Below are 14,915 nucleotides of genomic sequence, written 5' to 3' on the forward strand. Positions count from 1 at the left end.
CCTAAGTGGACACGATGTGGGAAGCTCTGTAATGCAGCCATGTGTAGGAGTGATGCCAGCTGGGCTGTAATGGTATCCATAGGTGCCAGGGGATCCATGAGTAGGAGCCCATCCTCTACTCTGCCAGTGTATATGTCTGCCATGTCATGTGTGAAGTAGATGGTAGTGTGTGGCGTCGGTATGTGGGGGGCTGGTGATACTGGTGATCCGGCTAGTGAAAATGCCAAGTATGTATGATCTGCCCCAATAGGACGAGGTGGAATGGAGAATGAGGTGACAAGCTGTGATGCCTCCAAAGACCCCATAATGTAGTCTACCATCATGCCTCCGGTCCGTGTATGACCTCCATGTGGGAAGCATGTCAGCCCTCCTGATCCCGGCCACTGTAGCATCCCGTTATAAATAACGAGACGATGCCTGGCTCCCAACTCTAGTAAGTCATAATGTCCTTTGTCTGGTCCAGTGTCCTCTAATGCCCGACTAGCCCCTATCTCCTCTGGATCCACAGGGTGGAGGATCTCCATGTCATCAGTCATACACCTCACACTGTCTGCTCTGTGTGTGGGCATTGAAGTCGCACGTAAGAAATACTTCCCCTAGTGTAGAATAATGCATAATCTCCTCTGACAGACAAGTGTATGGCGAGGCTCCTGTCTCCTCCTCCTGTGGCATGTCCTCTGTAATGACATAGGAGGATCCTGATGGAGAAAAGTAACATAGAGATATGTATATAACCCTGTCCTGTGACCACATGTATCTGGCCTCTGGATCCTGTGCTACCACTCTCAGTCTCCCCTGTAGCTCCCGTCTGAATAGAACTGCTACACCCCCCGACCCTCTCGAGGTACCCTGGTGTGTGGTCCTCCTGTATGCTGACTCCCACTCGAATCCCTCTACTCGAGGTAGCCCTCTCTCTGGGCTCTGATGTGTCTCTGTCAGAAGTATGATGTCTCTCCCCACCATAACATGCTCCTAGTGAACCATTACAGTTCCATATTGCCATGTGTATCTCTGTCAGTGGCCTGGTCTGTGTCCCATAGGCCCCAAACCGCTAATCCATGGGCCGGCCATCAATGATGACCCGACCATCTCGATAGAAGGCCTTCTTGCCTTCTCTCCTCGCGTGTAAGACTCGTGGCATGCAAGCTCTCCTATGCTCAAGCTGCATCCTCGAGAGATCATCATCCAAGAACATAGGAGCTCCCTCTAAACCCCGTAGTATGACCCTCTTCCTCATGAAGGTGACCCTCTCCGTCTCTCCTGCAAACTGTAGGATGAGGGCTCGCTTACGTGTTGAGTCTTTCCCGGCTCTCCATGCTTTGGTGAAGGGGAGAGGGTGCTCTTCCTTGTAGCGGAGCTTCATGCATAGAAGCTGTCCATCTTTCTCGGGAGTGGAGTCGGGTGTCTCGGCTATACCTGTGACTCGAATGTTGAGGCGGCGAGCATGCCTCATCTTCTCCTCCTCAATGGTGGTGTGAATGATTTGGTGTTCTTCCCTTTGAGTCTCCTCCCTCACTTCTTTACGGATGTTCTTCTTCACCACCTCAACCCATCCTGACTGCTTGGCTTCGAGTTTTCCCTCCATGTCCTTTGTGATCTCCTTGGAGATCTCTTCTTTGATGGCCGTGAGAGTGTTGTCATTGATCTCCCCTTCTTCCTTCTCAGTATTCTTGATGGGTACCATTTCCACTTTCAATGCACTCACCTCCTCCTTGAGTGCCATGTTCTCTTGTTCGAGGTTCGTGATCCGTGCTTCGAGAGCCATGATGTGCCGGTGTAGTTTGTTCTCCACCTCATTGAGGTTGGAATCGGATGTCTTCTTGTTCTCCTTGATTAGTACCTTCATTGCCGTCTCGAGGGCCTCGAGTTTCTCTTGGAGACTCGGGGCCATTCCTCCATATCACTCTGCAGTCCTTCCCACAGGCAGGGAGAGAGAGAGAGAGAGAGAGAGAGAGAGAGAGAGTTATGTTGCTGCCTTGGGGGCCTGAGCGTGGGTGGGTGGGAAAGGGGGGCCAGCCACCGCAGCCAACAGCGAACAGAAGGCACAGTCAGTGGGCGGCGAAGAGAGAGAGAGAGAGAGAGAGAGAGAGGGCGGACAGTGAAGCGGGCAGCGCAAGCAGGCCAGCCACCGCAGCGAACAGCGAACAGAAGGCGCAGTCAGTGGGCGGCGAAGAGAGAGAGAGAGAGGGCGGACAGTGTGGGTACGAACAGAAGGCACAGTCAGTGGGCGGCGAAGAGAGAGAGAGAGAGAGGGCAGACAGTGCGGGCACAGCAGCGCCAGGTGCAGCACAGTAGGGCAGCTTGGGCTGGTGGGTACGAATAGGCGCAGCACAGCGTGGACAGGGCAGCGCTAGGCGCAACACAGCCAGCGCGAGCAAAGCAGCCTGAACAGAGAGGGGGCGGCGGTGGCGGCACACAGAGAGAGATGGCTATATTTTTCAGTATATCCATCAAGTACAAAAACGGTACATCATCTGTGGCCTTTGGCCTTCCCAAAAGGATATTGTATCTATTTGGCCCTTCGAGGTCTTTTCAAATGATGGAACTCATGACCGGACACTTGGACAGGTTGATGGACGCATGGGAAGAGGGATCCTTGAAGTTTTGGACAAGATTTTTGTGAAGAATTTGTGGAAAAACCACCTTGGAGATTCAACTTGTGTGAGTAAAAAGCTTCATCATCATAGTCCTCCCCTTTGCCCCCTTGCGCCACCCTGCTCCGCCGGTGCGACCACTGCCCAGAGCCCATTTCTGCCTATGCCTCCCCCAACATGGTGTACTGTGTGAAACCCCTACACCCATCTCTCTCTCCCCCCTTTTTCTCTCTTTACATCTCTTGGACACATGGTAGAATATGTCACTCCACGCTTCGTTGGGCTTATAGTGGTATCACAGCAGGATTTCTCTTGAAGAAATCTTTCTTGGGGTGACACAGCCATGTCCAAAGTTGAGGGAGACCAAGTGCCTCAAGAAGGGAACAACTACAAAGCCAACACAGAACTTCTAGAAGGGAACCAAGGCCGCCAATCTCTCTCATGATTCCACGGCCATGACATCAACAGAATATCGAGATTTTCAAAAGTTCACACAGTATCTTCAAGAAGAAGAGTTCCTAGCTCCCTAGCTCCAAGAAGGAATACAACCAAAGAAAGGCTCGAATGTTTGAAGATTTCATCAAGGATCGAGCCACTGAAGCCGAAGGAGTTGAAGCTGCTAAAGCCTATCTTTGGGCCAAAGGAGTCACCATTGCAGAAGGATCCAGAGTTACCCGGTCTATTTCTCGAGGAGTTAACAGGAGGCTATCGCTAGGCCCACTCTCTCGGATGCAACTTCTTCAGGACAGGTAAAGGAAAGGAAGGCAAAGAAGACTTCATCAACCGGCAAAATGGACTTCAAGCCGGGAGAGAAGATCGTCATATTTGATGCTTTTCATGGAAAACGGGATACCCAGAAAGCTTTATCCTTTGTCAAGCAATTTGATGCTGCTTTTGGAGGTGATGACTACTCCGAAAAGTCAAAACTTTGCATGGTTCTTATGCATTTGAAGGATGCCGCCTTGAATTGGTGGCTAAAAGTAGTACTTGAAGGGACCCAGCCAAAGACGTGGACCGACTTCAAGACCATGTTCAACAAGAAGTTTCTACCCACAAACTTTGAAGCTGATGTGCAAAAGGAATGGAATGAGGTAAAGCAAAAAGTTGGTGAGAATGTGGCATCATATCTTAATGACTTTTCAGCAATTTCTTTGAAGTTTACTTCTTATACCCCCATTCCATCACTAATGGAAATGCATAAGTTTGTCAATGGATTACAACCTAAGCTTATGCAAGCAGTTTACATGGCGGAACCAAAAACATTGGAAGAAGCTCAAGACAGCTTTGCAAGTCGAGGCCTTGTACATGCCTTGGATGGACGACAAGACAAAGAACGACAATCAGGATCCATCTCAAAGGAAGAAGTTTAAAGACTGATCCCCATCAAGATCGGAGTCTCAAGAGAAGAAGGATGGGATTGGGGACAAACTCCCACTCTTTCGAAGAAGATTGTCCCTCAAGCAACTCGAGGAATATGCCAAAGAAGGGAAGTGTTTTCAATGTGGAAAGAAGGGACACTTGGCTGCAAATTGTCCAAAGCAAGAAGCTAAAGAGACCAAAAGATCATCAGATTGACATCCTGCCAGGAAGTTTGTCAAAAGAAGATTGCATTGGAGCAGTTTTGTACCATGAGGGCCATGTGACTTATGAAAGTCTTAGATGAGGATATCTAGGATTGTATTGGAACATATTTTTGTGTGATTTTTTTAAGGAGGAGGGATTTAACCTCTAGCCCTATATATATATAGGGCTAGAGGTTAAACTAGAGCATGTCAGTCCAATATATATATATATATATATATATATGTATTGGACTGACATGCTCTAGTTTGGGTGGCAACGATGCCCGAAAGCCCAAGGAGCAAGATTTGTATATGCGACAGAACGATGCCCGAACGAGATTTGTGTATGGGAGGCAACGATGCCAGATGACCCATTGGATGGCAACGATGCCAAATATCTTGGACTTTCCACAATCAGCGGTCATTGCAACCAGATGGCCCAGATGACTGTATTGGATTTCGCAATCGGGCGGTCACTGCGACCAGATGGCCCACATGACTGTATTGGATTTCGTAGTCGGGCGGTCATTGCGACTAGATGGCCCAAATGACTGTATTGGATTTCATAGTCGGGCGGTCAATGCAACCAGATGGCTCAGATGACTATGGAAGACTTCTCGGGCGGTCCTAGTGACCAGATGGCCTTGAAGATAGTCTGAGCGGTTTCCCTCGGGAACCAGATGGCTCAGCACGCTTTTGATGAAACCAAACAAGACAATCCATGAACAGGAGGATCATTACTTGTGCACTGCATACTGATGTATGTTTGAATTTCTTTGAATTTGTGTGTTGTTTTTTATGTATGGACAATGCTTGGATTTATGGCATGTGATAAGTCCACTGGGCTACAGACTAGCTGGCTAGTACCTAGAATACCCAGTAGACATGAATGATGCATACTTGTTTGTTGACTAGCTTGTGTCTAGTTTTTGAAAATGCCAAAAGGTGAGTATGCATTTATATCTAACACATGTAACAGGCTATGAAGAACATGTACCATCAAGAACAAGGACATCCGTCAAAGAATAGGCATAAAGATATTGCCAGATGAACAGAAGGCACCACATATATGCGGAAAGACCATATGCACAAGAGCATCAGATGGGGCTAGTACCACGATCTTATGGAATATTTATACCCCACAATTGAGGACAACTGTGATATAAGAGGGAGGGAATGTAACTATTTGGCCCTCCGAGCTCTTTTCACATGATGGAACTCATGACCGGACACTTGGACAAGTTGATGGACACATGGGAAGAGAGATCCTTAGGCTAGCACAAGAAAAAGCACCACTCAAACTATGTTGACCGAAAGCTGAGGGCACCATTGGAAAGAGGACATCGAACTGGATCAAAAGGCTAAAAGCCGCTTCTCCAAAAAGCAGCGGGCCAAAAAGCAAGGCCCTGAAGCTACAAAAGCATAAATCAAGAACATTGGCTATTTTTTACTATTATTAAAATATTTAAAAGAGAAAAACAAAAGGCAAAGAAAAAAGGCAAAAGCAAGCATGGCAAAAAGCAGGGACCTCTTTTCAAGTATATAAGAGGCTTGTACCCTCTTGAAGTTTTGGACAAGAGCTTTGTGAAGAATTTGTGGAAAACCACCTTGGAGATTCAACTTGTGTGAGTAAAGCTTCATCATCATCGTCCTCCCCTTTGCCCCCTTGTGCCACCCTGCTCCGCCTCTGTAGAGCTCAAGTCCGCCGACGCCGCCCAAATTTCCGCCTATTCCCCGCTCAATGTGGTGTACTATGTGAAACCCCTATACCCATCTCTCTCTCCCATGTTTCTATGTTCTTAGTATTCCATGATGAGTTTCCATGGACAGTTTTGTATCACCCCAGTGAGATAGCTATATTTATGTTTTCTTTCTGTTTTATTTTCATTCCATGATGAGATATGCCATGGACATTATTGTATCACTTTGGTCTCATAGGCCCATTGGGTCTTTAGTAGACGCTTAATATATCTTTCGTTCTTTCTTTATATCTCTTGGACACATGGTAGAATCTGTCACTACACGCTCCATTGGGCTTACAAATAACAAAAAACCCTAATCTCAGACCTACTCCCTAGGGGAGTGAGATGATTCACTATTGGACAAGCCCTTGTAGGCCTTGACATGCTGCTTGGCCCATTTAACTCCCTGTTGGCCTGCTAACGACCTCGATAAACAACCCATGCCAAGGTGCCATTCCCAAGTGAAAGAATCCTGCTGGCCGACAACTGTCCCAATCTGCCCCTAAGGCTAATACTTCCCAAACCTAATGTTTTATCCTTTGCTTAATCAGGGATTAACCTTGGAAAGCTGCCATGTCCATGTGTGCACATGACAGTGGCACAAGGCTACAATTCGATTTGTCAACTCGGGACAGGATTTTTTGGTCCCACTGGTGGGAAAGTACGGGCACCATCAGGGTGTGCAGTATCTGGATAAACTGTTTGAGGTCAATCTGATTTCAAGAAATAACTCAGAAAAACAATACTCCTTCAAGTTGAGAGCAGTGGGCGATGCCTACGAGGCGTTCGACTGCGCCGAAGTGGAGAATAGCCACATCCTCGAGAGGACACGCTTTGGAGCGGCACTGGTATCTCCCTTTTCCCTAGCTACTGCGGAGGATTCTAACGAACAGTAGACCACTCTTTTGGGCTATGTCAAACTGGTCATGCCCAGTAAGTTCTCTCTCTAGAGCCAAAGAAGAGGGCAAAAGTGTCAGCCATACAATTAAGGCAGCTTTCTGCGTCGGGTTCAGATAGCCGGCTAATAAGAGAATGATAAGGAAGAAGTAGCTGGAGTATGAATACAAATGTGTTGCCAAAGAGGGGCAGGCAAGAAAATTGGGGAAAAATGCCCCTATCTTTGACTGATTATAGAGCATTAAGCGACTTACTCGCAATGGGATGCCACCTCTATCACCAGAGGGATAAAGAGGACCTTCCCATGGATGCTAGAGTGTGCCTTGACTTAAACAACAGACATCACTACTGCATTGAGACCATGTGCAGCCTTGTCTGATAAAGGGATAATGCCCCTGAATCTTCAAAAAAACCATGCCTTCTAAGAAACCTTGCGTACTTGTGCTTGTACGTGGCCTATTGGAATATCATACACCACCTCTTGCCAAAGTACATGCTTATTGTAAGGCATGTCTGTCTAAAGCGAAACAATAATTTTGAGATGAAGTGAAGCAGAAACTTTGAACAAATCACATGCACACTCAGATACCTGACTTGGGACTACCACTACTCTGTATTTCCACCTGTGAGCAGCCTAGTCACAAGAAACCTAGTCCACTTGTGAGCAACCTAGTCACAAGAAACGTGAGCAACCTAGTCACAAGAAACCCAGTCCGCCTCTGAGTAACCTAGTCACAAGAAACGTTTCAAGGTTTCTTGGGTTTCATATACAAACCTTTCGTTCCTCAGTAAACTTCTTGATATTTTGAACTTTTGTTCCTCATGAAATCAAAATATTAATAAGTTTGTTTGAAATATGCAAAGCTTTTAGAAATGATTATACACAAAGATGACCATGAACATTAAATTGTGAAGCTTCCAACTAAAAGCTTAAAACATAAAAACTTAAAAGAATAATTCTAAGATTCTTCAAGAAATCAAAATATTAATAAGCTTTTTAAAAATATGTCACGCTTTTCGAAACCATTATACACATAACGATGACCAAGAAACAAAATCAAAACACATTGTGAAGCTTGCACTTGATAGCCTGAACATAAAAACTTAAGACCATAACTTTAAGATGCAGGTACAATCACTTGGATTTCAAAGAGACACTGTGGGAAATTGAAATAAAAAGTTAGGAAAAGACGGGACATGAAAATTTTCGTGATATTTACAAAAAATGAAGACTGAAGAAGAGAAAGAAGGAAATGAATAGAAAGACAAGGAAACGGGAAGAAGAAAAGAGTAAGAAGGGAGGGGAGGTAGAAGAAAGGAGGCCAATAGAAACCACAGAAGATAGGTGTAAGATCCCTCGAGGATCAACCCTAAAACACAAGCTTAGTACAAACATAGAAGGGTGCAAGCAAGCTCACCACCCCTCCCCCGAGCCAGAGGCTAGGGTTCACTCCCAAACATATCCATGCCAATCAGCCATGGCATCCCATACCACCAGCCCATACAAGCCCTCGGCGAGACTATCTGTGATCCGCCATTTCCACGGCAGGAGAGTGACAACTCTTGGTCCATGATAGGCCAACTATCAAGCCATAATGATAATAACCCATAAGTCGATTGTATAGTGACTATTATTGCTATAAATAACCATCAGCGATAAATAGCCAATAACCCGAATCTATTGCATCAGAGCCTCAGCAAGTCTGGGAAGTAGCCTTTTACACTCTCTGCTCACTGCTGACCCAAATTTCCCTCAGAGAGGTGGCTCAACAGCAAGTTTGGACACCCTTGGATTCCCCGTTCTCTAACATGGATCTTGCAGCCGCACTAGTAGGCTGTAGCCCTTCCACGCAAGAAGTGCCCAAGAGGGGATGGTTTGCCCGTTTCCCTCTTCCTTCGAGGTTGGGACTTCATGGGAGCAAGCTTTCGTGCTGCTTTCAATGAGATTATGCAAACAGGCTTTCTTCCTGAGTGCATACATGTAACTTGGTTGAACACAATGCTAATCAATACACTTAAATACACTAAGATTTGATGGACACATGCTCAATACAAGAAGTAATTTGCTGAATTGACAAGAGACACACAATGAGCCGGAACAGCCGGCCCCTCCCTGAAATAAAGTATATTGATCTTGGGAGAATCAAGTACATAGTGTCATGGGCATTTCTGACCAGATTTCCATACCAATGCATATGAATACAGTATTTAAGACAAGTGATTGTCGATGTAGACTTGCAACTCACACTACCCTCTCAAGTGCCCATGTTCCCTACCATCTGCTCTCTATTGTTCCACCAACACATGGTAGCAACAATCTTCAAGAGAGCACGTAAGACAAGAGAACACTACATGGGGTAATCGACTCTACTTGCAATTGGTAAGCTTTTATGCTTAAATATGGAAGCAAGTAGCAGGAGAGAGGAACCGGATTACAAGTTCACAAACAGTGGAAGTCTTTGCGATGGAAGTTCTTGGAGTGATGAGATCTTCGATTTGTTGCATTTCTTCGCGACAAAAGGTCTTCAAGAGGATGAAGGGAACCCTGGGAAAGCTTCCCCTATGGTTCAACTTGAGAAAGGAGGACTGAAATTAGGGTTTTTCCCAAAAAGACCAAAAATTACAGCAATAAAGAGAGCTGTTTTGTTGAATTTCAATCATTGGGAGCATGTAGGAGAGTGATTAGCACCTGGAAACACTCTTGGAAAACACCTTAGCAAGCTTGGATATGGAGTTGGGAAGAAGAGAGTGCAGACAATACAACCCAAATGCCCTCATGAAGGAGGCGCCTACCTCAAGAGAGAGGAGGAGGAGTGAGGTGGTGAGTTGTCCACTCTAGGTGGCAAGCAGGTGCTTTGTGGAGCAAGCTAGAAAGGACACATGGCTAAGACTTCTTCCGGCTGATGGGTACTCTCCTCTGTAGACATGATGCTGAAGTCGGTGGTCGTGCCGAAACGCAATCTGACCATCCAAGGATGCCCTCACGCTAGGATACGGTGTGTGTGGACAAGCTGAATTTGATACCAATGTAACATGTAGCGGAAGTATTCATATTGGAGGATCCTCTCACACAAATGCTCACACCGTCTTCTGTAGCCTGAGTTTCGCGAGTTTAGCAATCCACTTTAATACTTCAAACTTTTAAGAGATTTGAGAGAGAGAGAGAGAGAGAGAGAGAGAGAGAGAGATGAGAACTCTACACCGTATGGGGTCCCGAATTACCCACTGAAGGGCCCCCTATCCCGTTACCAAGATAGTATTTGCTTTATTATCTTTAAAGAGACTGACAGTGTGACTAACGATAAGCCAAACGCAAGACCTCTGAAGACCAAGTGTTGGGCTAAACTGTACACTGCTGTAGAAGCACCAAAGATGTCCAATCTTGAGCCTATGCACTCTTCCCAATGGAATGAGAAGGGGATGCAAAGCTGTGGCTGAGAGAGGGGCTGTTTGGGACTATTCTAGACTGAGTATGAATGCTGTAAATGCTTATGAATGCTGCGTTTTACCTTCACCAGGTGGCTGGGGCAAAACGATGAATAGATGAATGTTGAAAACTGTATGGATGCACAAAACACAAGGTCGAATGCTGGTTGAATGCTGAAACTGTTGCGTTTTGCTGATGCAGGGGCTGAATGCTCATGCGTTGAAAACTGTATGGATGCACAAAACACAAGGTCGAATGCTGGTTGAATGCTGAAACTGTTGCGTTTTGCTGATGCAGGGGCTGAATGCTCATGCGTTGATGCGCCTAGGGCTGTAGAAGGAAAACGCTGAGGTATAAGGGCTGGAAACTGCAATCGCTTTATGCTCCTTGTGCTGAAGGCTCCAAGCATTGAATGCTCTATGCTGAATATGATGAATGAATGGCTAAATCTATTTATATGGGCACAATGAGCCAATCAGTTGGCTACAAAGCTGGCCGACTGCTCATGTCCACAATAAATGCATAAATGATGTGTAAAATGCAGAAAATGATGGAAAAATTACCAAAAAATTCCTAGTAAATATCCTGATAAATACTAGACGATATCTGGGCTGTTTGCCATCGTCTAGATGCAATGGATGAATGATGTGCAATATGTAGAATGCTTTCTGATGCAAACCCTAAGGTTTCTATTGACTGTATATGCATGAATGCGTCTCTTTAAGTGGGTTAAGGGACTTAGACTGACTGACTGACTTGCTATGGCTAAGAATGACCTACATAGCTCGTGCCTGACTTATCCTAGACTGAGGATTACAATGGGGTCATGGCGTACGACAAATATCATCCTGGAAGGTACTAATACCATGGTTTTTTTCCAACGCATCCGTTTCACATTCCATACTCCTACCCACGTCCGCGTCCGTACATGTACGTTTGGATATACCGTACGGTGCCCTAAATGTTGGGCCTTTTTGGGTTTTTGGTCCACCCAACGCCGACAATGATTTGACACTTCCCCTGCGCGGCTGCTGTTGTGGGTACCCGATGGTGGACTACTGTGACCTGTCACCTCAGGCCTGTACCCAGCTGCTGTCGCCTATACCCAAGGGCCAACGTCCAAGACACGATTCACGACTCGCCTTCAGGACCCGTCACCCAACCTCCCGAGTCCCAGGTACACCGTACACCCGGCACTATTACAATTTAGTAACTTACCTGTATGAGACTCTCGACTCCGGAGTTTATGCATTTTTTGCCTTCTATCTGCGCCCCCTTCTAGTATGATAGTATCTGCCGCTTGCGCCCCCTTGAACCTTCTAAGTTCTATGCAGTACATTGTACTCTGTACACACTGCACACTGCACAGTACATACTATACACTGTAGTATGTACAGTATACTACATAGTACATAGTACACCCTGGTAGCCTGCGCCTTTTTTCTACCTTGGTCCTTCGCCCCCCCTTCCCCCTCTCGTGAGACTTGAGCTGCGAGCAACAACTTTGCGAGCAGTGCTACTGGGCCATTGGGATGTGCACACTTACAAAGTTACAACTTACAAGTGTGCACTGTGCACTGTGTGCCTTCCCTTTGAGGCTCTGAGCCCTCTTCAAAGTTCATACTTCAAAGTTCAAGAGTCAAGTTTGTTCAAACGTGAATTTTGTGCCCAATGTTGGCCTCTTCAACCTCTAACGAAGTTCTGTCTAAATCACCCTTTTTACAGATGGGTCGATCCAAGCGTCTGGAGTGGCAATATGTGATCCAAGTAAAGGCCCTTGGGAAAGGGCAATTCACCTCTAAATGCAATTATTGCCCTCATCAATGGGATGGAGGCCCGCTACGCATTCGGGCACAAATTTTGGGCTTGGTTGGCCATGGTGTGGGGCCTTGCGCAAATGTATCAGAAGAGGTTAAAGATGTTTGCAGGAGGTTGCATGCATATAGTCGTAGCGGTGTTCATGGCAGAGAGGCTTTTGTGGATGCTTTGGTGGATGATATGGGTGGAGATGTATCTCAGGGGTGCAGGGTCCACATCAATGGGCACACAGGGAAGTGCACAAGTTAGCCGTAGTGCAAATGTTGGGTCATCATGTAAGAAGAGAAAGATGTCTAAAGGGAAGGGGGAGTTGGCAAATGCATGGAATGTACAAGCACGAAAGCACGCAACCATTGCAGTGCGCAAATTCTTCTATGCAGAGCACGTTCCCCACTGGAAAGTGAGAAGTTCTTACTTTTTGGAGATGGTGAAGGGAATTGGACATGCTGGTCCTTCTTATGTGCCTCCATCTTACCATTGCTTGCGCACCACTGAGTTAGCGAATGAGGTCAAATGCATTGATCATGAGATCATGGGTGTGCGCGAGAAATGGAAAAAATATGGATGCACCATTGTTTCTGATGGATGGTCAGACACTAGGCGCAAGCCTATCATAAATTTTCTTGCATGCTCCATTCATGGCACTGTATTTTTGAAATCTGTGGACACAGCTGGGGAGTTCAAGTCTGGGGAGTTTATTTTCCAACATTTAAAGCAGATTATCATTGAGGTTGGCCCAGCAAATGTTGTGCAGGTATGCATGGATAATGCATCGAATTGCATTCGGGCTGGGGAATTTGTTGAGCAGGAGTGGCCAACCATTTTCTACACTAGATGTGCATGCCATTGCTTGGACCTCTTGTTTGAGGACATTGGCAAAATTTCTTGGGTTGCAAAAGTGCTAAACCAAGCAACTCAAGTTATCACATTTGTCACAAGAAAGTCCACAGTGTTGGCATTGTTTAGAAAACTCAGCAAGAAGGACTTGGTAAAGCCTTCTACAACTCGGTTTGCCTACTTTTTTATTATGCTAGTTACTCTCTTGGATGAGAGATGTATGCAGGGTGTGCGCAAGCTGATGATTGATGATAAATTTGTAAAAATGAAGGCATCAAAGACCCCTCAGGCGATTGAGGTGTCAGACATTGTGTTCTCTGCATCTTTTTGGCAAGAGGCAAGAACCATTGTCAAGATATGTGCTCCCATTTTGAAGATTCTCCGCTTGGCTGACAAGGAAGGAGCCACCATGGGCCTCATGTATGAGCTTATAGATCGTATGGTAGAGCAAGTGCAAAACATGCAAGGCATTGAGGCCAATAAGATAAAAGAGATCAAAGATCTATGCATTGGTAGATGGGGAATGATGCACACACCATTGCATGCTGTGGGCTATATCTTGCACCCTGTATGGAAAGGAAAAGAGCAAGATAGTGACTCCTCAGAGGTGCATGATGGATGGATGACATTGTTGGAAAAATACACTAAGGGTGATTTGGCCTTGCAAGGAGATCTAATTGATGAGCTGGACAAGTATAAGCGAGAAAGCGGCACATTTGCTCGTCCCATTGCAAAAGATGAGAAAAGAATGCAAGAGGGTGTGAAATGGTGGGAGACATTTGGGGTTTGTACACCCAAATTACACTTTCTCAAGGCACATGTGCCTCCCCATGTGAAAGAAATTGGAGCACATTTTCTCTAATTCATACTAAGAGAAGAAACAAGCTTCTTCCTTCTCATACGGAGAAGCTTGTTTTCATACACACAAACTTGAGGCTCATCTCCAAGATCAAAGAAAGAGGCTATGAGAGAATGGAGATCACATTGGATATACTTAACAAAGAAAAAGATGAGAAGCGCTTGATTGCCTTGCAAGATTTGCAAGAGGCTATTGCAGAGGACGATGAGGCTTTGGAGCCTCTTTCGATTGCTCCACCCTCTATAGATGGCCAGCCATCCTCTAGCCATGTTGGGACATCATGCTCAGTTTTGCTACCGAGGCTTATGAGTTTGATGATGAGGAGGAGGAGGAGGAGGAGGAGTTTGCAGATGAGGATGAGGAGCCCATTGATCATGCTGAGGATGAGGGGAGCTTTGATGATGCTTAAGCCTTAGGGTTACTTAGTATTCTTCCACTCTCTACTTATGTTTTGTTTTTCCTCACTACTCAGGAGTCAGTCTACAGGTTTTGCGGCTTGCCCACTGTGCAGTGAGGAAAAACAAAACATAAATCCATCATCCATCTTTTTGCTCACTTCCACTCATGTTTTATTTAGTTTCTTGAGGCTTGGACCTCCTCATGTTTGTCCACATGGCACAGCCTACATGTGACAAGTTTTGGCATTTTCCCACTCCACACTCCCTAGTCCCTACTTATGTAACATGTTACATGATACATCATTGATCATGCATATATGATGTAAACAAGTTACAGTAATATAAAGTCCGGACTCCGGAGTTTGGATTTTGGCTCTACATTATTTATGTTTTTTCTAATCCCAAAATCTTTGCAGTTTCAAGTTTCTTTGGTTTTTTGTGTAATATGTAGCATGTTTTTCCTTAAATTTAGGGTACCGTATGGTATCCAACATATGGAATTTCTTGGGGGTGTGAACTGTACTTTTTCCATACTTCCATACCCGTATGCGTTTGCCGTATGGTTGCCATATGGAAAAACTATGACTAATACGGTACAATGTTGCACTGATGATGATGAGCCAGCTTGTCACCATGCACTACAGTGCAGAGTGCATGTGACCCCCGGTGGTGGACGGTGGGATGGGCGCAAGCCCCCCCCCCAAACAAAGGGTAGAACAAACCACCCTGTAGATAACAGAAAATGCGTTTCACAACTTGCCAATGTTTGTGTCTAGGCTGT

At 45.7% G+C, this 14,915-nt stretch overlaps 1 protein-coding gene and 1 pseudogene across 1 annotated transcript in view; one reads left to right on the forward strand and one right to left on the reverse strand.

The window, feature by feature from the left end:
* Nucleotides 1-14,915, reverse strand: part of LOC147618875 (transducin family protein / WD-40 repeat family protein) — a 53,324-nt gene that overhangs the window by 18,853 nt on the left and 19,556 nt on the right. The window lies entirely within an intron of this gene.
* On the forward strand, nt 11,774-14,172 carry LOC147618876 (uncharacterized; annotated as a pseudogene).

Source organism: Cibotium barometz, chromosome 34, assembly GCF_041138505.1.
Source record: "Cibotium barometz isolate CiBa-2024 chromosome 34, ASM4113850v1, whole genome shotgun sequence".
Classification (NCBI taxonomy): Eukaryota; Viridiplantae; Streptophyta; class Polypodiopsida; order Cyatheales; family Cibotiaceae; genus Cibotium; species Cibotium barometz.